The sequence below is a fragment of the Thamnophis elegans genome, chromosome 15, assembly GCF_009769535.1.
Source record: "Thamnophis elegans isolate rThaEle1 chromosome 15, rThaEle1.pri, whole genome shotgun sequence".
Taxonomy (NCBI): domain Eukaryota; kingdom Metazoa; phylum Chordata; class Lepidosauria; order Squamata; family Colubridae; genus Thamnophis; species Thamnophis elegans.
The window spans coordinates 45,165,600-45,188,636 of NC_045555.1; the positions used below are offsets into that span (position 1 = coordinate 45,165,600).

Below are 23,037 nucleotides of genomic sequence, written 5' to 3' on the forward strand. Positions count from 1 at the left end.
CAGGAAACCCTATATCATTTCAAACAAATGGCTATCCAGCATCTTCTTAAAGACTTCCAGTGTTGGGGCATTCACGACTCCTGGAGGGAAGCTGTTCCACTGATTAATTGTTCTAACTGTCAGGAAATTTCTCCTCAGTTCTAAGTTGCTTCTCTCCTTGATTAGTTTCTATCCATTGCTTCTTGTTCTACACTCAGGTGCCTTGGAGAATAGCTTGACTTTCTCTTCTTTGTGGCAATCCCTGAGATGTCTATGGGATTACTCATAGGGGAGGGGGGGTTAAAGAGCAATTTACTAAACTAAGCAATCTCCAGAGAATTTATTTCACAGCCTGGAGTGGGTCTCTCCTGCAAATCATCAGGTGCAGACAGGTTTAGGACTTGGACACAACAATCTTTAACCATATCCCCAATGCCCCAAACTTGCATCTAGCACAAGCTATTGCATCAGGTTATATAAAGGATGAATTTCCAATTGCTGATTCATTTTGAATCAATGCCCTGAGATGGGCAAGATCCATCTCAGGAACACACAGAGAGACACAGACAAACAGTATACCATCTCTCAAATTTTGGCTAAATTCCTGGCTACATTTACCTAACTCGTTGTTACATCCTCAAACCCCCAACAGCTTCAACCTTAAACTGTCTACCGTGGACCTCACCCCATTCCTAAGAGGTCCGTAAAGGGGGCGTGCATAAGCGCACCAGCATGCCTTCCATCCCTGTCCTGAGAGCCGAGGTGGCGCAGTGGTTAAATGCAGCACTTCAGGCTACTTCAGCTGACTGCAGTTCAGCGGTTCAAATCTCACCGGCTCAAGGTTGACTCAGCCTTCCATCCTTCCGAGGTGGGTGAAATGAGGACCCAGACTGTGGGGGGCGATATGCTGACTCTGTAAACCGCTTAGAGAGGGCTGAAAGCCCTATGAAGCGGTATATAAGTCTAACTGCTATTGCTATTGCTACTGTTCCCATTTATTTGTATTCATTTCTTTCGTTCACGTCCATGTATTTATACATATACCTGTTACCTTGTACCTGTTTGACAAACTAAAGAAATAAATAAAATAAATTTCTCCAGATAGTCCTCGGCGACAAAACCATCCACAATAAGCTTCCTTTCTGTTGCTGGAGGAAGAGGCACTTTGTGTAAGTGCAGTGGTTCCCAAACTTGGCAACTTTTAAGACTTGTGGACTTCAACTCCCAGAGTTCTCCAGCCAGCAGAGCTAGCTGGAGAATTCTGGGAGTTGAAGTCCACAAGTCTTAAAGTTGCCAAGTTTGGGAACCACTGGTGTTAGTGGATAAGGCATCAGGCTAGAAACCAGGCGATCCCGAGTTCTAGTCCCACTTTACACAAAGCCAGCTGGGTGACCTTGAGCTAGTCATTCTAGTATTCTCAGCCCTAGGAGGCAGGCAATGCAAGCCACTTCCAAAATCTTGCCAAGAAAATTGCAGGGACCCAGTCCGGCCAGCCTCCAGGAGCCAAACACTGACGCGAACACACACATTGATGCCTCCCTAAACTCCACACATTTCTACTTTGATCGGTGCGTCCTTCGAGTTGACGCTCTGGAATCCTCTGCGCTTCATTCAACTGCTCTGCGGGGACCTTAAAGCTCTACTTTCCCATGGGGGTAAGAAGACTACAACGATAGAGTATCGTCCTAGAGAGGGAGAGAGAGAGGGGGGGAGGGGGGGAGAGAGAGGAAGAGAGAGAGAGAGAGAGAGAGAGAATAGAAGTGTGAATTCATTTGTGAAGCCTTAACAAACTAATTTTCCTTTTAGTTTGAATGGTTAATTTCTGAACAGATTATCAAATGTTTTTGCTATATTAATGCTCCCTCCCACCACTTCTGGTTTAGGACGTTGCTGACTTAATCAATATCATGCTAATTAAGCAAATGTAGATATATTTTTCCCCAGGAGGAGGAAACTACTAAAAGGACATTAAATGGTGTGTGTGTGTGAGTGAGAGAGAGAGAGAGAGAGGAAGGGAGGGAGGAAGGGGAAGAGAGAGAGAGAGAGAGAGGGAGGGAGGGAGGGGAAGAGAGAGAGAGAGGGATGGAGGGAGGGATCTATCTAAGGGCAGCAGCAGCGTCACCGCGCCTTCATCGAGCTTTACGGAGCATGCGTCGCCGCCGACTACGCACATGCTCTTTTTGCTCCAGCGTCCTAGTAGCCGTGTGCGCGGCTTGGACCAGGAAGGGCAAAAAAAAATAAAAATAAATAAATAAATAAAAAGTGTGGGCGGGGGAGGGAGGAGAATGCCTGGCGGGCGGAGGGAGGGAAGAGTTGAGCTTGCTTGGGGAGCGCGCGCGCCCGCGCCTGCGCAAGGCGATGCGTTCGCTCGCGCCCGCCCCCCCTCCCCACTCCGCCGCTGGATGCCATTGGCTCTTTTCGGCTGGTGGCCTCCCCCCCCCACAAAAAAAAAAAAAGCTTTGCCACCCCCCCCCACCCCCCCGAGAAGCCGAAGTTCCTTCAGCGGGGCTGAAGTTACTCAAAAAAAAAAAAAAAAGGCGGGAGGAGGGGGGGGGGACTCCGAGCGAGAAACGAAGGGGGCAGCGAAAGGCTGAGTGCCCCAGTTTTTTTTCTTTTTTTGTTCGCGCGTCCAATCAGAGAATGAATTGTGTTAAAAAACACACACACACACACACACCGAGCTCTGGGCAAAGCAACGCGTAAACAAAAACAACCGCTTCTGGAGGGGGAAAAAGTCCTCCGCTTTCCCTCAGAACCGCCGCGCGCCGCCCGCCCGCTCATCCACCCCCCCACCCACCCACACACACACACTTCGCCTCGCCTCAGCTCCGCGCGCCGTTCCCGCCACTCCGCGGCGCGCGAGCCTTCCTCACGCAAGAGACTCTCTCTATACGTCCTCCTCTCCCCTCCCTCCTCCGCTCGCTCCTTCCCCCCTCCCTCCCTCCCCGGCAGGAACTCCTGTCAGCTGAACGGCGGCGGCACCTCACGCTTCCCCCCCCCCCCCGGAGGAGTCCGGCTGCTGCTGCTGCTGCTCCCTCCGCGCGGGCTGCGCTCTCGGGGAGGGAGGGGAGGGGAGAGAAGAAAGGTAAGGGGGAAACCTTCGGCCACCCCCTGAGGGAAGTGGAGGGAAAGGAGGACCGGGAAGGGTGGGGGGGGGTGGGAGAGAGAAAGGCGCCCGAGGAAGGGCTTCCACCCACCCACCCCCCCCCCTCCGCTCCCGCCGCCCCGTCAGAAGAAGAAGTTGAGGGAAGGCACTTCGCGCCTTTGGCGTCCCGCCGCTCGTCCGCTGCCCTTTTTTTTTTTACCAAGGAGCGGCGAAGAGAGTTAATAACTTTTTAATTTGCCCTCCCCCCCCCCTCTTCCTCGCTTAATTCGGAGTCGCTCCTAAACGGGTTGACGTTTCCCAAGGTGGTGGTGGGGGGTGGGGGGGGGAGAGAGCGGCTGTTGTGTTGTGTTGTGTTGTGTGTGGTGGGGGGGGTGGAGAGAGCGGCTGTTGTGTTGTGTGTGGTGGGGGGGGTGGAGAGAGCGGCTGTTGTGTTGTGTTGTGTTGTGTTGTGTGTGGTGGGGGGGAGAGAGCGGCTGTTGTGTTGTGTTGTGTTGTGTGTGGTGGGGGGGAGAGAGCGGCTGTTGTGTTGTGTTGTGTGTGGTGGGGGGGAGAGAGCGGCTGTTGTGTTGTGTTGTGTTGTGTGTGGTGGGGGGGTGGAGAGAGCGGCTGTTGTGTTGTGTTGTGTGTGGTGGGGGGGGAGAGAGCGGCTGTTGTGTTGTGTTGTGTGTGGTGGGAGGGAGAGAGCGGCTGTTGTGTTGTGTTGTGTGTGGTGGGGGGGAGAGAGCGGCTGTTGTGTTGTGTTGTGTTGTGTGTGGTGGGAGGGAGAGAGCGGCTGTTGTGTTGTGTTGTGTGTGGTGGGGGGGGGTGGAGAGAGCGGCTGTTGTGTTGTGTTGTGTGTGGTGGGGGGGGTGGAGAGAGCGGCTGTTGTGTTGTGTTGTGTGTGGTGGGGGGGTGGAGAGAGCGGCTGTTGTGTTGTGTTGTGTTGTGTGTGGTGGGGGGGGAGAGAGCGGCTGTTGTGTTGTGTTGTGTGTGGTGGGGGGGGTGGAGAGAGCGGCTGTTGTGTTGTGTTGTGTTGTGTGTGGTGGGGGGGTGGAGAGAGCGGCTGTTGTGTTGTGTTGTGTGTGGTGGGGGGGGGTGGAGAGAGCGGCTGTTGTGTTGTGTTGTGTTGTGTGTGGTGGGGGGGGTGGAGAGAGCGGCTGTTGTGTTGTGTTGTGTGTGGTGGGGGGGGAGAGAGCGGCTGTTGTGTTGTGTTGTGTTGTGTGTGGTGGGGGGGGGTCGAGAGAGCGGCTGTTGTGTTGTGTTGTGTTGTGTGTGGTGGGGGGGGTGGAGAGAGCGGCTGTTGTGTTGTGTTGTGTGTGGTGGGAGGGAGAGAGCGGCTGTTGTGTTGTGTTGTGTTGTGTGTGGTGGGGGGGGTGGAGAGAGCGGCTGTTGTGTTGTGTTGTGTTGTGTGTGGTGGGGGGGGTGGAGAGAGCGGCTGTTGTGTTGTGTTGTGTTGTTGTGTGTGGTGGTGGTGGGGGGTGTAGGAAAGCCGAAGAGACCCTTTGGCTTTAAACTCCGCAAAGGGGAGCCGGCCGAGGGGCGGTCAAGCAAGCCAACACACACACACACAACCCCCCCACACACACTACACTACACCACACACACACCCATCCCCGTGGGGGCCGAGGGCGGCCTTGGGGTTGCTGCGTCGCTTCTTCCCATTCCGGATTTTTCTAGCCCAGCTGCCAGCCGCCCTCCCGTCGGCGTCGCTCGGGGTTTTATTTTATTTTATTCCTCCCCCCAAAAAAGAGAGAGAGCGAAGGGTGGCTGGTTCCTGAGGGGGGAGCATCTGCTTTCTCCTTCTCCGTCCCGAAGGCGGCTGGCTTGTCTTCCGCGTTTTCGGCTTTTTTTTTTTTTTTTTGGCTGGGAGCCCCCGTGTTGTTGTTATGTAAGGTGGTCACAAGAGGAGGGACGGCGCAAGTTGCGAGTGGGGCGAAGGGAGGAAGAGAGGCCGGGTTACACCCCGTCTCTCTCCTGTGTAACTCTTTCCTCTCTCTTCTTCTCCCTCCCTCCTTCTCCTGCCTTTCTCTCTCTCTCTCTCCTGTCTTTCCTTCCCTTCCTCTCCTCTGTCTTTCTCTCCCTCCCTCTCCCTCCTTCCTGTCATTTTCCTGTCCTTCTCTCTCTCTCCTGTCTTTCTCTCCTGTTTTCCCTCCCTCCCTTTCTCTCTCCTGTCTTTCTCTCTCTCCTGTCTCTCTCTCCCGTCTTTCCCTCCCTTCCTCTCTTCTGTCTTTCTCTCCCTACCTCTTTCTCCCTCTCTCTCTTTCCCTCCCTCCCTCTTCCTCCTTCCTGTCATTTTCCTGTCTTTCCTCTCTCTCTCTCTCTCTCTCTCTCTCTCTCTCTCCTCTCGTCTATCTCTCCCGCCTTTCCCTCCCTCTCCCTCTCTCTCGCTCTCTCTCTCTCTTCTCTCTCTCCTGCCTTTCCCTCACTTCCTCTCTTCTGTCTTTCTCTCCCTACCTCTTTCTCCCTCTCTCTCTTTCCCTCCCTCCCTCTTCCTCCTTCCTGTCATTTTCCTGTCTTTCCTCTCTCTCTCTCTCTCTCTCTCTCTCTCTCTCTCTCTCTCGTCTATCTCTCCCGCCTTTCCCTCCCTCTCTCTCGCTCTCTCTCTCTCTTCTCTCTCTCCTGCCTTTCCCTCACTTCCTCTCTTCTGTCTTTCTCTCCCTACCTCTTTCTCCCTCTCTCTGTCTTTCCTTCCCTCCCTCTTCCTCCTTCCTGTCATTTTCCTGTCTTTCTCTCTCCTCTCTCTCTCTCTCCCTTGTCTTCTCTCCTGCCTTTCCCTCACCTCCTCTCTTCTGTCTTTCTCTCCCTACCTCTTTCTCCCTCTCTCTGTCTTTCCCTCCCTCCCTTTCTCTCTCTCTCTCTCTCTCTCTCTCATCTCTCTCTCCTGTCTTTCCCTCCTTCCCTCTTCCTCCTTCCTGTCATTTTCCCCCCTCCCTCTCTCTCTCTCTTGTCTCTCTCTCCTGTCTTTCCCTCCCTCCCTTTCTCTCTCCTGTCTTTCTCTCTCTCTCTTGTCTTTCTCTCTTGCCTTTCCCTCTCTCCCTCTCTCTCCCTCTCTCTCTCCCCCCTCTCTCTCCCCCCCTCTCTCTCCTGTCTTTCCCTCACCTCCTCTTTTCTGTCTTTCTCTCCCTACCTTTCTCCCTCTCTCTGTCTTTCCTTCCCTCCCTCTTCCTCCTTCCTGTCATTTTCCTGTCTTTCTCTCCTCTCTCTCTCTCTCTCTCTCTCCCTTGTCTCTCTCCTGTCTTTCCCTCCCTCCCTTCCTCTCTTCTGTCTTTCCCTACCTCTTTCTCCCTCTCTCTCTTGTCTCTCTCTCCTGTCTTTCCCTCCCTCCCTTTCTCTCTCCTGTCTTTCCCTCCCTCCCTTTCTCTCTCCTGTCTTTCTCTCTCTCTCTTGTCTCTCTCTCCTGTCTTTCCCTCCCTTTCTCTCTCCTGTCTTTCTCTCTCTCTCTCTTCTTTCTCTCTTGCCTTTCCCTCCCTCCCTTTCTCTCTCCTGTCTTTCTCTCTCTCTCTTGTCTCTCTCTCCTGTCTTTCCCTCCCTCCCTTTCTCTCTCTCTCTCTCTCATCTCTCTCTCCTGTCTTTCCCTCCTTCCCTCTTCCCCCTTCCTGTCATTTTCCCCCCTCCCTCTCTCTCTCTCTCTTGTCTCTCTCTCCTGTCTTTCTCTCTCTCTCTTGTCTTTCTCTCTTGCCTTTCCCTCTCTCTCCCTCTCCCCCCCTCTCTCTCCCCCCTCTCTCTCCCCCCCTCTCTCTCCTGTCTTTCCCTCACCTCCTCTTTTCTGTCTTTCTCTCCCTACCTCTTTCTCCCTCTCTCTGTCTTTCCTTCCCTCCCTCTTCCCCCTTCCTGTCATTTTCCTGTCCTTCTCTCTCTCCTGCCTCTCTCTCTCTCTCTCTCTCTCTCTCTCTCTCTCTCTCTCTCTCTCCTGTCTTTCTCGGGTGCGATGTTTCTGGCCCTGTTCGGCCGGAGGAAACCTCTGCACACGCGCAGTCAAAAACAACAACAACCCAAAAGTGAAACTGGCCAGCCGACCGTTTGTGCACCTGACCCGGCAGGTGCCCGAGTCCAAAGGGAGGGGTTTTTGTTGTTTTTTTAAAGAGCGGTTCGGGATGGAAACGTCACCTACGGACTGAGGTGTATTGCCACCGTATACCTGTCTTTTGGGGGGGGGCGTGGGTTTTCTACCCCGCTCCCCTGCCCCCCCCCCCGGTGCTTTCGTCATGGAGGAAAATCGATATCGGGAGTCGTGGGTGGAGTTGAAAGAACTCAGGGGCATAATCGAATCCCGCCGATTCTGGGTAAAAGGATTTGTGGATTCGAACCCCACGTGTGTTTTGCTTGTTAATTCGGCCTCAAAAGGATGACTTGAATGGGTGAATCATCAGTTCCCTGGAAGAGTGACTCACTTCTGCTACGCGCGCCCGCGAGCATGCATGCCTGTTTTAGATTATCTTTTCCGATCTCGGATCGAAGTAGTAGAGGATTAGCATCATAGTGCAGAGGAGAAACATATATATTTTTTTTAAAGGAAGCTGCTCTTTTGGCAAATTACAAATTCCATTGGGAGCCGAACTGCCCTTTTGGATTTTCGGATTTTGTCTTGGCATGTTAATTTATCTTAGGTCTGACTAAATGAATATCTTGTCAAGATGACATTAGGTAGTTTGCAATTAGTAGAAGCTTTGAAGTTTATTCAAGAACATAGGGTGTTCTATTTTGTGCCTTAGGGAAAAGGAGAGCGATATGAAACGATGAAATGTACATTTATTTCTCCAACATATTACACGCTCCCTTTGGTTTTCTTTACAGAAGTTAACTTTGTTGTGATGAATTTTAAGACATTGTGGCGTTTGAGCTTGTTGAAATTATATAAGGTACATTTAATTTAAATGCAAAGCAACAGCTAGCAATGCCCCTTCATCAAGTTCTGTTGTCCTGCTCTTTCAGAAGAGATTCACAATAACAATTTTAGTATGGAACCATTCTAAACAATAGTAGTAGTGGTAAGGACCACAGCAGAACATAATAGAATAGCCAGTGTTTATGCTTATATATTCAGGATTTTGAAACTTTTATAGTAAGAGGATAGATATGCAGTCATTTAAGGTTGTATTAAAACATGTTTTCTTGAGATGCATGACAGCAGTGCACTTCACTGTACAAACAAAATAATTTTCTTCATTTATTGTTTTGTTCAGAGCCTTAATGTTGAAGTCATTGGCAATAAACCAGAGTGGTTAAATGGACTGAAGTAAGCTCATCAGATGTGCTGATGGACTCATTCCATTTAAATCTAAGTTACAATTGCAATTCTAAACATTGTGCTATTGGAGGAAATCATCCCGAATTCAGTGAAATTTAGCTGTTTAGCCATTTTCACACTATTGATTTATAATATCTTATAGCGTTATAAGTGCTGTATAGCATTATAGTTATTGCTGCAAAGTTCTAAACCTGCCTTCATTTATAATGTATCACCACAGCATTAGCGGCATGTTCACTATAAAACAGTATAAAATCATTGGTGTGGAAATAGTCTAAATAAACATGCACATGTTAAGCCACACTGAGATTTCTGAGGAAAGTTAGTCACAAATAGTTAAGTCAGCACTAGTAAAGTACTAAGTTTAATTTTCTATAGATTGCTGTTCTTAGTATTCCATAGCTACTAGAAAATATGAGCTACAGAATTTGGTGGGGCTTGGGGTTTTGTTTTTTTTTTTGAGTTAATGTGGAGTTATATAATGAGTTTATAATTTTATAATTTCACTAAATCTTGGTGAAGTTCAACAGTTTAGGAATTTCTATTGAATATTTCAGAAAGAATTTGTTAGGATGTATGAGAATAACATCATAGCTTGCTTGAACCAAATAAGTCTGGATCTTGTAAATTACCAGGACAGAAGATTATTTGGGAATCCCCTTTTTCATTGTGGAAGAAAATGAAGTGTAGATGAGATATGTCAATTTAACTGAATAAAAGTTACTTAGTCCCAAGAATATATTGCAAGTACAAAAAAAAATTGTATTTCTGGGATTGGTGCCTTTTGTTTCTAATGAAAACAGGAACATTAACTTTTCTTTGCTCTGAATTTACTGCAGAGCACAATAAACCAGTAATCAATCAGAGTAAATCCTTCAGGGGTCTTTCTCTAAAAACTTTTGTTGTCTATTTCTGTCTTTATTTTATCTCTGAGGGGGCACTCTAATGAAATGCCTGGCATGCCTTTGCAAAGTGTTAACTGTGCAAAAGTGTCAGTTGTGCAAAATTGCTACAAATTAAGAATGCTTTTAGAAATAGAAATGTTAATAGTTTATTTTTATCAATTAACAGGAAGGAAAATAAACGAAGAGAAATCCAAATCAAATCAATATTTGGTGTGGTCACCTTTGCCTTCAAAACAGCACCAATTCTTACACTTGTATAAAGTCAGAGATTTTATAGAATTAGAGTCAAGTGTATGATTAAGCAATTATACCAAGGAGGTGCTAATGATAATTTCATATGTAAGTTGAAACCAATCAGAAACAGACGCCTAGGAGGCTTAAAACTGGTGGAGAAACAGTCAAACCCTGCTACTAGGGTGAGGTTGTGGAAGACAGTTTCATGTCACAGGTCACGCACCGTGGCAAAACTGAGGACAGGAACAAGGCACAGGGTAATTACACAGCACCAGCAAGGTCTCTCTGGCAAAGATTTCAAAGTAGACTGGGGTTTCAAGGTGTACTGTTCAACCTCTTTTGAAGAAGCACAAAGAAACAGGCAATGTTGAGGATTGTAGATGCAGGAGTCAGTCAAGGAAAGATTGCAGCAGATGAAAGACACATCGTGCTTCCTTCCCTTTGACATTGGAAGATGGTCAGCAGTATCATCAGCAAGGAACCGACAGAAATCAGTGAGTCCCAAGAACACCCATCGATTGTCCTGAGAAGTCTGCCCAGAAGTGGTCTTCATGGAAGAATTGCAACAAAAAAGCCATACCTCTTGATGTGGAAACAAGGCTAAGCGATTCACTATACATGAAAACATAGGAACTGATGTGCAGACAAATGGCAACAGGTGCTCTGGACTTGATGGGTCAAAAATTGAAATATTTGGTTATAACAGGACGCAGTTTGCTCACCCAAGGGCTGGAGAGCGGTTCAATAGTGAGCGTCTGCAGGCAGTAGTGAAGCATGGCAGAGGTTTATTGCAAGTTTGGGGCTGCATTTCTGCAAATGGACTTGGCGATTTGGTCAGGATCAAAGGTGTTCTCAGTGCTGAGAAGTACAGGCAGATACTTATCCATCATTCCATACCTTCAGGAAGGCATGTGATTGGCCCCAAAAATATCCTGCAGCAGAACAACAGCCCCAAACATACAGCCAATGTCATTAAGATACACCCTGCTAGAGAGAAGATCCCTGAATTTCTCTGTAGCATGAAGCCCAAAACCTCACAAGGCTAAAACTCTGGTTCTGGTGACCAATCCAGATTGGATCCTTAGAACATTATTATGACGCACACATGTTTGCCTTCATTTATCATTAAGAACTACCTTCAGTGTAAAGAATAACAAGAAGGTCTTGGAAATGATGGTTTGGCCCCTACAGAGCCCTGATAACATCATCAAATCTATTTGGATTATGTGAAGCGACAGAAGGATTTGAGGCAGCCTACATCCACAGAACATCAGTGGTTAGTTCTCCAATATGTTTAGAAGAACCTTGAAGGAACCCTGCCGAGTTCTTTAAAAAATTGTGCTAGGGTCCTAGAAGAATTGATGCTGTTTTGAAGGCAAAAGTCAATCATGCCAAATATTGATTTGATTTGGATTTCTCTTCTGTTCATTTACTTTCCATTTTGTTAATTTATAAAAATAAGGTATTAACACTTCTATTTCTGAAAGCATTATTAATTTACAACACTTTTGCACAACGCTTTAGATCTGCTGTGATGTAAGTACAATTTTTGAAAAAATCGTTTGATGGTCGAGCCACAGTTAATATACCATAGGTCTGAGAACTGCAAAATATATGTATAGATATAGCAACGTTTTGAGTGGGGTTTTGGGGATACATTCTTTATTTCTAAATTATGATAGGATGTTTCCCACTTCAGAATAGCAGAAAACGGTGTTTCAGCAAACATCCAGGAGCTGTAGAAGGGCTAAAAAGATGAATAAGAATATCCATACATATGTATCCAGCATGCCTTTCCCTTTCATTAAACAAAGCAAGAAAGAGTAAGAAGTAGTAAAATAAATTGAAGGCAAGAGATCAGAGGAAATATAATTTGAATGGAATTTCTACTGGTGCATTTTATTAAACTTTATCATGACTTTCTAACCTTACAAATCATTCTTGCTTCAACTATATTCATATACTGTATCATATGTTGCCTTTTCTTCTTAAATTTCTTACCTATCTTTATCAGGACCTCAAAAACTCCATCCTTGTACAAGCACATTAAAGTATCAACTCTAACATGATAGATTCAGATCTTATTCAGATCCTATAAGAGATAGTATGTAATGAGTTTTGCGATTTAGAAAGCATTTACGCAACATAAATATTGATATATTTTTTCTGTAATTACAACAATAACACTTTTTTAAAAAAATCCATGCTTATTCTCACCATAGGCTAAAGTGTGGGTAGATAAAACGTTACTGTAACTTTGAACTACAGTAACTAATTTGCATATTCATACCTTTTTGGCTTCTGAACTAATGATCAGGATGTTTGATTTTGCCATTTGCAGGGGAAGTTGTAGCACAAAATATAGAATACAGAAATATAAATAGCAGTAGTTGGTTCTTACAGGCTTGGATACAAATCCATTGTGTGAAAATATCACTAAGTATGTAAAAGTTTGAAGACTTCCACCTGAGTTGCATATTGGCTATTATCATCATCTTTCTCATTTCTCATCTTTCCTACAATCTTCTTCTATTGGTATGTCATGATTTATCACTTGTAGTTTGTATCCTATGATTAATGATTGTAACTATGATTTATGATCTATCAGTTTGTTGTTGTATGTGTGTACTCTGAGAGCTTATGCACCAGATGTATAATTTATTGCTTGCATGTACACTGGGAGTGTATGCACCGGAGACAAATTTGTTGTGTATCTATTGTGTTCTGTTCCTATTCCTATTCCTATTCCTATTCTATTCTATTCTAGTCAGGAAATTTCTCCTCAGTTCTAAGTTGCTTCTCTCCTTAATTAGTTTCCACCCATTGCTTCTTGTTCTGCCCTCAGGTGCCTTGGAGAATAGTTTGGCTCCCTCTTCTTTGTGGCAACCCCTGAGATATTGGAAGACTGCTATCATGTCTCCTCTAGTCCTTCTTTTCATTAAACTAGACATACCCAGTTCCTGCAATTGTTCCTCATATGTTTTAGCCTCCAGTCCCCTAATCATCTTTGTTGCTCTTCTCTGCACTCTTTCTAGAGTCTCCACATCTTTTTTATATCGTGGTGACCAAAACTGAATGCAGTATTCCAAGTGTGGCCTTACCAAGGCATTATAAAGTGGTATTAACACTTCACGTGATCTTGATTCTATCCCTCTGTTTATGCAGCCTAGAACTGTGTTGGCTTTTTTGGCAGCTGCTGCACACTGCTGGCTAATATTTAAATGGTTGTCCATTAGGATTCATAGATCCCTCTAACATTTACTACTCTTGAGCAAGGTACCACCTATACTGTACACGTGCATTTTGTTTTTCTTGTCTAAATGTAGAACCTTACTTTTTTCACCATTGAATATCATTTTGTTAGATAGTGCTCAATGTTCAAGTTTGTCAATATTCTTCTGTATATTAAGCCTATCTTATGGAGTGTTGGCTATTCCTTCCATCTTGGTATCATCTGCAAATATTGAGTGAGTTCCCCATTTATCCCCTCATTCAGATCAGAAGAGTACTGGGCCTAAAGCAGAGCCTTGGGGTACTCCACTGCATACCTCTCTCCATGTAGATGCAGTTCCATTGAGATCTACACGTTGAGTGCGTAACTGGTCAGCCAGTTACGAATCCATCTGGTGGTGATGCTGTCTAACCCACATTTTTCTACTTTGTCTAGTAGTAGGTTATGGCCTACTTTATCAAATGCTTTACTGAAGTCCAAGTAAACTATATCGACGGCATTCCTCTGGTCCACTAACTTTGTCACTTTGTCAAAGAATGCAATAAGGTTAGTCTGCCATGATCTGTTTTTGACAAACCCATGTTGGCTTTTGGCTATTATTTTGTTTACTTCTAGGTGTTCGCTAATTCGTTGCTTGATTATCTTTTCCAGAATCTTTCCTGGTATTAAGGTCAGGCTGATAGGTCTGTAGTTTCCTGGATCTATTTTATTTCCTTTTTTGAAGATGGGAACCACATCAGCTCTTTTCCAGTCCTCTGGCAGTTCCCCGGTGCTCCAGGATCTCTGAAAGATATAGTTCAGTGGTTCTGAGATCTCGTCTGCCAGTTCCTTCAGAACCCTGGGGTGTAATCCATCCGGTCCTGGTGATTTGAACTCGTCTAGGGTAAACAGGTGCTCACTTACCATTTTCTTCCCTATTTCAACTTGTGTTCCTAATCTGATTTTTATGGTGCTGTTTTTGGTAGGCTGGACTGTTTTTTCCCTTTGTGTAAAGACAGATGCAAGAAATGAGTTAAATAGTTCTGCTTTCTCCCTGTTGCTTGTCACCTTTTTGCCACTTTCTCCCAGCAATGGACCAATTGTTTCCTTAACTTTTTTCTTGTTTTTAAAATGTTGGAAGAAGCTTTTTTTTGTTATTTTTTTTTACTTTTGTGGCAAGCCTTTCTTCATTCTGAGCCTTAGCTTTCCTCACTTCATCTTTACAGGCTTGGGCTATTTGTTGATATTCTGCCTTAGTTATGTCCCCCACTTTTCACTTTTTATATTTATCCTTTTTGTCTTTCAATTTGTCAGAGAGTTCTTTATGCAGCCATGCTGGTTTCTTTTGGGAGATGTTATTTTGCTTCTTCATTGGTATTGTGCTAGACTGAGCTTTTGTAATCTCATTTTTCAAAATTTCCCAAGCTTCTTGAGTTGTTTTCCCCTTGAGGATTCTCATCCATGTAATTCTTCCCAAGCTCTCTCTAAGTTTATTGAAATTAGCTCTCTTAAAGTCCAAGACTCTAGTTTGACTTTGTTCTACTACTTGTGTTTGCATAATGTTGAATTCCAGTATTGCATGATCGCTTGCCCCCAAGGTTCCTGTAGCTTCAACACCTTCTATCATTTCCTCTCTGTTAGTGAGAATTAAGTCGAATATGGCCGATCCCCTTGTTCCCTTCTCTACTTTTTGGGAAACAAAGTTGTCTGCTAGGTTTGTTAAGAACCTGTTGGATCTTTCACTTTGTTTGTTTCCCAGTTGATGTCAGGGTAGTTAAAACTTACTTAAACTTACTTAATCTACATGACTTGAACCTCTCTTAAGCAGTTTAAATTGGTGGTTTGATTTATTCTGGTTGTACCAAAATAAATTATGCTGTGTGAAGAAGAGCTTTTTAAATATGAATTTCTACAGTTTCAATTCAGTGAATGATCTGAGATTCTTAATTATTTTTCTATATGATACATATATGTACATATATGTACTGTGTATATCTTACTCACACAACCCTTATATGTCTTTTTTCCTTCAAAGTTAAAGCTTCCTAATCATTGTAATCTTCACCATTATAATAAGAATTGCTGAAGCTGTTTAATCACTGAATGAATTTTTCTGCCTTTTTTTAGCTCTTTGTACGTTTTGAGATATAATGATCAGAACTGTTCACAGAATTAAGTACAGCTATAATCACTCCCATAAAATGTATTATTATTCTACTGTGTTTTTACATCGGAAACATCATACTACAAAATAAGAGAATATACCGTAGTTATTTCAGTGTGCCCAAGAGCATACTGGATTATTTAGGAAAAAATACAACACTTAAATATATGAGTGTGTTTTAAATGTATGGATGTGACAGCTTTTATCAAATTTCTATGCTGAACAAAATAAGTTTGAATTATAAATGGGTCCTATTTTAGAAGGAGAAGCAAAAAATTGGAAATCAGTGTGCTAGTCCTGTTGACTTACATCTTTGTTACACCATTGTCACTTTTGCTGTAATAAACAGGTCATCACAAATTCTCCCCGCCCTCAGGTCACCCCAAAAGTTGACTGAAAGAATGAAAATTTTCAGGAAAAAAATGTTTCTCTTTCCCATTACACATGCTGATCATTAATATATATGAACTAATTTCTTAAAATTGAGAAGTACTTGTGTATCTATTTCTGTAACACATTCCTCTTAAAATGTTCTACCCTTACCTTGTAAAGACTTAATTTCAATTCTTGTTGTAGTAGTCTATAACTGTACAGAAGAAAAGAAAAATCACAAGAGAGCTGCACATATAGCAAATCCAAGAACATGTCTAGATATCATCTTAATACAAATCAAAGAATGAAATTAAGATTGAAAGAATACAGTAGAGAATGGAATGAGGCAGGATGAGGCAGAGCTAACAATCCTAATAACTCCAGGTTGCAGACAAACAGCCCCTTCCATAGAAGTTCCTTCAGTTTTATTCCAGCAGATTAACCTGATGCTAGATCTAAAATGGTATTGTCTTTAAAATGACTTTAACATGGAAGTATACATAGCAGTGTCATTCACATATTGAGTTCTCTTATTTTTAAAAAAATATTTTTCAGTATCCCTTTTTGATACTTTAAGGGATGAGAATAAAAAGAATTTGTGAGGAGAAGTTTCTTGTTGACCATTGCTGGATTTGTGACGACAAAATATTCAAGATGCAATAAAAAAAAACATAAATACAGCTTGGATTTGCTCTGGAAACTAGATGGACAGAAATGCAATATTTTATTGGGAAAGTGTTCTGCAATCTAGAGATGTAGAGTGCGACTAAAATCTTAAATAAAATTGCATCTAGATTTTTAAAAGTGCTAAAGATATCTATAACATTACTATTTTAGTTCATTATTTTAGTCAGGAAAATAGTTTTGATTCTTTTGTCATTATGTCTATTTTATTTGCCATACTTAAGTTTAATGAGTTTTTGGATTGGCATGGATTTTCAGTGCAATAAATAAACATATAGAAATCTCCAGGATTAGGACAATAAGTTACTGTTTCTTGCTTGTAGAGAGGAGAAGAGAAAAGGCAGGTCAGGTTTATTACAAAACATTTTGTTATCTTTAATGTTCCCAGAATCATTAATCTGATTTACCCATAGATTTCTTAATTCCTCCCAATGGCCATATCTGGCTTCCATGTTGATTTTTATATCAGATAATAAAATGGTATCACCAGTGAAGATCAAAAGTAATTACTCAACAAAAGGCAAATTCCACAAACAGGACTAAATTGAAATAGAAATAACATATTGTAGACTGGCCAGAGTGTGTATGTGAAAGGTGCATAATTAATAAGTATGAAGAAAATATTGTAAACGTTTATCAAAATACCACCTCCGCCTTAAGTGTACATCCTAGTCACTCCATAAATAAAACATGATGCGCAGGTTTCTGTCTTCATGATTTTTATGGCTTTTCAAAGAAGTTGTTTTTGTGGAAAAGGAAAAAAAATAGGTTAAATAAGTTTTCTAAGATTAAAGATTCATACACTATGCTATTTGTGCTAACTACAACAGCTTCAAATACTTGAGGCTGGAAGGCTCGGAGCTATTATTCATTAATTGTAAAAACTACAGAACTGTGAAGATTCCACCCACTTCATTAGAAACAAGGGATGCATCATTGTTTGAAGCACATCTTGAACCTTTTTAATGCTGTGTGAAAATGGTACATTTTCACATGTTTGAGCAAGCAGAACTTTCCCAAGAAGTCTTTTGCTTTAGGTATGAGATGTAGCCTACATTGTCAATTGTATGCCAAAACCATGCCTACGTAATTCAGGAATATTAATTCACACCAAGAATACTTCACAGAAAGAGTTCAGTTTCCATTTTGTATCTGTACACATGTGATTCCTGAATATGTTTTTGAAAAGTGACGTCCGTCAAAACTAATGTGGTTGGGAAATTATCACTACTGTAGAGTGACAGTTTGGGCTGGGTTTGTTCAAAGAAAAACATATTTGCATGCTTTGCAGTAATACTCTGCAGAATGTATCTCAATCATACTAGGATGATGAAGTGAAGATGATCAGTTCTAGTTATAAGTTCAACAGGTTTCCTGTATAATGCAATTGGTATTATGTTATTCTAAGCAGTCAAAGAGAAGCAGTTTGGGGTGGTGGTTAAGGCATCATTCTGGAAACTAGAAAACAGTGAGTTTTAGAGCTGAGGTGGCGCAGTGGTTAGGGTGCAGTACTGCAAGCCACTTCAGCTGATTGTTATCTGCAGTTCAGCGGTTCTAATCTCACCGGCTCAAGGTTGACTCAGCCTTCCATCCTTCCGAGGTGGGTGAAATGAGGACCCGGATTGTTGGGGGCGATATGCTGACTCTGTAAACCGCTTAGAGAGGGCTGAAAGCCCTATGAAGCGGTATATAAGTCTAACTGCTATTGCTGTTGCTATTGCTAGTCCCACTTGAAGCGGACGGAAAAAAATCCACACCAGGTAATACCTAATCAGAATAATAGCTGGTTATATATGGATGAGTTCAATGTTTATTCAAGACCTTCTGATATATAAAGCACTGGAGAAATGCTCTTAATGATGGGTTAAGAGTGGGTATTGGTGCATTTAAACAATGTTATTAAAGACTTGGAAGCCCAACAACAAGATAAGTCTGGTTTTCCTAAGAACATTTTCTTTGAGCAGTCAAACTCCCCTTTTCAAAGCAGCAAGATCATAAAACTGTCCCCAAACTCCAAAGGCCACTGATTTTAGCACACCTCAATGCACTTTCCACACCAGTTTTGCAGGACCAGTATAAAAAAAATCCATATGAGTTGACACTGCACCCCTTTGAACAAGGGGCTATTGAAACTGCTTACGTCCTACTATACTGTAACTTCTATAAGGACTCTGATAAAATACCCAGGAAACATTGATATTTTTATGTACAATTGCTATTATCAGAGCACCACGAAAAAATTTCTTTGAATGTAGCTAAATTTTGTTATACTGTTTACAGTATTAAGCTGATTTTGATTATTACCAACAATCCACCACTAATTGTAACATATTATTATTTGATGTCTCTTATTTGTAATGCTGTTCTGTGACATAATCAAAATTATTATTAGGCACTTTTAAAAGTGTAGGATACTGTTTCTAAATCTATGGACTGCTATTTTCATGAAACTGGAAATGAAATACCCTATTTTACTTGGAAACAATGTATGAGTTGCTTTACTGTGAACGTATGAGAGAGTGTATTTATTTTACTCCATTGTAGCATATATAATTATTCAGATTCACCTACCCCATTGTGTTTAAATAGTTACATAAAATGTCATTATTAAACAATAGGCTATTGTTGTTTGTAGAATTTATGTTTGTATAGCAATAGCAATAGCAGTTAGACTTATATAGCAGTTAGACTTATATACCGCTTCATAGGGCTTTCAGCCCTCTCTAAGCAGTTTACAGAGTCAGCATATCACCCCCACAGTCTGGGTCCTCATTTTACCCACCTCGGAAGGATGGAAGGCTGAGTCAACCCTGAGCCGGTGAGATTTGAACCGCCGTACTGCAGACAACAGTCAGCTGAAGTGGCTGCAGTACAGCACTCTAACCACTGCGCCACCTCGTATTCCTTCTCCTGCATACTAGTATTTCATCCAGAACTGCGGAGTATCTTATGGTGCCACAAACTATATCTAGAATGACTATGGATTGTCTAGTGGGTTCAGCTTTGCAGGACACTACTTTAATTGCGGAATTTGAGCTAATTTCTAATTTCTGGATTTAGACAGGGTGAACCTAAACTTGGATGCAAAAATCTAGAACATTAGATAGCAGGAAAAAGTTTTCTGTAACTGCTTATTTTGTTGCCACCCAAATATGGGAGCTCTACCTGAGAAGTAAAGAAAGAAGCTGCACTTTCTACAGTTGTAGAAATTGATACTCCCACAATTACAAAAAGACCTTTTTGGGATTAAATCTGCAATGTCCTGAAAGAAAGATATTCATACACGCAAACTCACTGGGACTTTGGACCAGTTATTCAGTCCCAGTCCAACCTATTTCTCAGGTTTCTTGCGGTGGGGAAAAATCAGAGGAGGAATGCTATGTGTGCTATCTTGGTCTAAATGAATGGTGTATGTAAGTCTGATAATAGTCAATAACAGTTTAGTTTCTATGTATTTTTGAACCACAGTTCAAATACAGTCAAAATCAGGACAGTCTTTTTCAAACCTGATAACTTTATAATATGTGGAGTATATTCCCCAGCCATAAAACATCTTAGAGTTGCCAAGTTTGAAAAACACTGCTCCGGGAGCTTCTTGTAATTCATATATCTTACATTGATCAGATTTCTAAATTTTGGTCAACTTGTGTACTGGTTAATTCTACTGCTGTGGTGGAGTATTTTAGCAACTCCTAAACCCCTGCCAGCTTCAGGCTTGGTAGAACAGTAATAGGAAGTAGAACAGTTGTCATTGTAGTAATACAGAAATAGCTGTGTTTATCTGTTTTCAGCTATTCTAAAAGCAGTTTCTCTTTTCCCTTAAATCCAATGGACTGAATATATTTAGCCATTAAAACATTATATAGACCTCCTGGTCCCAGAAAAAGAAAATCTTACTAGAGGAAGATTTATCAAAGTTGATAAATCTGGCATTGAACTTATGAACCTAATGAAATGTTTAATTATAAGCCAAAATTTAGACAGTGGACAGGGACATTTTCAAATGTGACTACTAGATCCAGGGGACAAAAATCTGGATAACCACTAGATGACAGCAAGGAGACGCAGAAAACTAGCTCTTTGCTGCTGTCTTATGATCATGCATCCCATTGATAGTTCCAAACTTGGTTCTTTAGCCTCTTTATATTCTCAAAATAACACTGAGGATCAAGTAGATCAGGGGTGTCAAACTTGATTTCATTGAGGGCCGCATCAGGCTTGTGGTTGACTTCAAGGGGCCAGGTGGGTGTGGCCAGGATAGTCATGGCCAGCTCAACATTGCTCATGACCAAGGGCACCTGTGCCCAGATGGGGTTGGAGGGGGGCGGGTCCATTGTCTCCAGCAGAGGGAGGCAAGACCAAGCAAGCACCAAACCCTTGTCCACCAAAGGAGCCTTGCCATCCCTCTCAGGCCATGTGGAAGACCCCTGGACAGTGGCGCAGGCTGCCCAGTACCCTGGGCATGGGAGAGCAAGCCCAGAGCCAGCCTTGCCCTGTTTCCAAGGTAGCCCTACAGGCCAGATCTAACCACCTCATGGGCTGGATTCAACCCACGGGGCTTGAATTTTATACCCCTGAAGTAGATCCTATAACTAGCTAAAGCAGTGTTTCTCAACCTTGTCAACTTGAAGATGTCTAGACTTCAGCATTCGCTGGCTGAGGAATTCTGGGAGTTGAAGTCCAGACATCTTCAGGTTGACAAGGTTGAGAAACACTGAGCTAAAGTAAATAACCTGCTTTATATTTTACTTTCCATTTTTGTTTCTCTACCAAAACAAAGATTTCTCTTGTATTTTTGGACCATAAAACTCACAGCTGTTGTAGTTTGTGCCACCACTATAAATATAGTGAAATAGCTGCTTGTGTACATTTTGCTTTTTATCTGTTCAGTTGTAACCTATTCAGGCGCTATTTTTTTTCTGTGAAAAAAGAAAAAAAAAAGTCCACAACAATATTTCATTCATCTCAAACACACAAGGAAATGACTCAGCAATTTGGCTCAAAAATTCTATAAAGCTTAAAAGTTGATGCTGAAACATAAGAAAGTCACCTAACTTCAAAAATTACCTTGAAACCTGTACCACGCACAGAAAATCTTACACGTTGACCATTACAAATATGTTTAAAATACGGAACACTGTTTCTTTCCACACTCTGAGCAGCCCTTTTAGCATCCCAGTTTTTTTCAAGCAGTTGTATGTTCATATGATTAGAATATGATATGAGCCACGGTGGCGCAGTGGTTAGAGTGAAGTACTGCAGGCTACTTCTGCTGCCTGCCAGGTGCCTGCAATTTGGCAGTTCAAATCTCACCAGGCTCAAGGTTGACTCAGCCTTCCATCCTTCCGAGGTGGGTAAAATGAGGACCCAGATTGTTGGGGGTAAGAGGCTGACTCTGCAAACTGCTTAGAGCGGGCTGTAAGGTAAAGGTAAAGGTTCTCCTTGCAAATATGTGCTAGTCATTCCCGACTCCAGGATGCGGTGCTCATCTCCATTTCAAAGCCGAAGTCATTTCCGTGGTCATGTGGCTGGCATGACTCAGAAGGCGCACGGAACGCTGTTACCTTCCCACCAAGTGTGGTTCCTATTTTTCTACTTGCATTTTTTTTTTACATGCTTTCGAACTGCTAGGTTGGCAGCAGCTGGGACAATTAACAGGAACTCACTCTGTTATGCGGTGCTAGGGATTCGAACCGCCACACTTGCCGACCTTTCTGATCGAGAAGCTCAGTGTCTTAGTCACTGAGCCACCACGTCCCTTAGAGAGGGCTGTAAAACACTGTGAATCGCTATAAAAGTCTAAGTGCTATTGCTATTATGAAATGTAATAAGCAATCAAATATCCTCCAAATCAGTGTTTCTCAAGCTCTGCAACTTTCAGATATGTAGACTTCAACTTCTAGAAGGTTGGCTGGGGGATTCTGGGCGTTGAAGTCCAGATATCTTAAAAGTTACTGAGCTTGACAAAAACTGCTGTAGATATTTGGAATTTCAACTTGCATCATCTCAGCACAGAAAATAGGAATTACAGGAGATGTGGCAACTAGGCCATGGTATGGCTTTGTTCTGTTTAACTGTATTGACATCTGCACTGCTAACCTTACAGTGGGTTAATATCAGGCTTCTGTAACTTGATCAACTTTCCAAAGTTAATCCTAATGTCTCTAGTCATTTGGTGATTTATACATTAGTAAGAAGTTTACACTGTACACAAAAAAAATCCATATATTGAGAATAAAATACAGAACAGTAAAACAAACAAAATGAAAAAACAGACATTCAACGCTAACAACAAAAAATAGTGTACAAAAAAGGAGGAAAAAATAGTAAATTAAATTTAACATTCAGCATATAAGATCCAGCCTGCCTGAGTGCTGAACGAAAAGAAAAAGCAATTTTCTCTTCCCCTTTTTATCTATTTATCTATGTATCTATCTATACCTCCCCCCTCTCGTCCCCCCTCTATCTAGCTATCTATAAATAGGAGGGGGGGAGCAGTCAGCAGGTTGAGATGAACATTACGCTAATCTTCAAATCCCTCTGTTAACCATCTTATATTCAACACGTAAAAAGTCCACAAATGGTTTCCAGTCTCTTATTTAGCTGTCTAGTCCATTATCTCTAATCAGAGCAGTTAATTTCACCATCTCTGCTAATTCAGTCTATTTCAAAATCCATTCTTCAACAGCATCTCTTTTTCTTTCCAGTTGTTTGACAAGTACAATCCTCACAGGCCTTGCCAGGTAAAAGAATAGCACCCCAAATTGTTTGCAATTGACTTGTCCCTCATATCTAAAAAAAAGTTTCAGGTTTTCATTAATATTTGTATCTTAAATATTTTTGCATTGTCATTGCTATGGTTATCCAACAGAGGTGGGATTCACTTACCTTCCCTACTGGTTTGCAAATGCAAGCGTGCTCGCATTAATGTCCAATTCAGATTTAGTTCCAGTGAAAACAAAACTTTTTTTTATCAAGTTTAAATCTTTCAAAAATTCTATAATTAAACCAATTGCAAGCAAATCATTCACTTACTAGTTGTTTCATTGTCTTTATCTTAAATCCTTTTTTTTCAAATATCAGTAAGTCTCAATATGTCATCCATTTATATTCCGAAAACATCTGTCCTATGTAGTGCTTTATGAGGAAATAGCC

General features: G+C 42.4%; 1 protein-coding gene and 1 long non-coding RNA gene across 4 annotated transcripts in view; one reads left to right on the plus strand and one right to left on the minus strand.

The window, feature by feature from the left end:
• Positions 1-3,018, minus strand: part of LOC116518298 — a 27,041-nt gene extending 24,023 nt beyond the window's left edge. Inside the window, exon 1 of the long non-coding RNA XR_004256541.1 lies at positions 2,791-3,018. This is a non-coding gene — a long non-coding RNA (uncharacterized LOC116518298). The remainder of the gene's footprint in view (positions 1-2,790) is intronic.
• PCGF5 (polycomb group ring finger 5) overlaps positions 1,536-23,037 on the plus strand; it is a 45,592-nt gene continuing 24,090 nt past the window's right edge. For 2 of the 3 annotated variants that reach the window (XM_032231607.1, XM_032231609.1), the window contains exon 1: positions 3,007-3,064. The gene's annotated coding sequence lies outside the window, so the exon portion shown is untranslated. Of the gene's footprint in view, positions 1,635-3,006; positions 3,065-23,037 lie in introns of those variants that run through there. The other variant, XM_032231608.1, reaches the window with a different exon arrangement.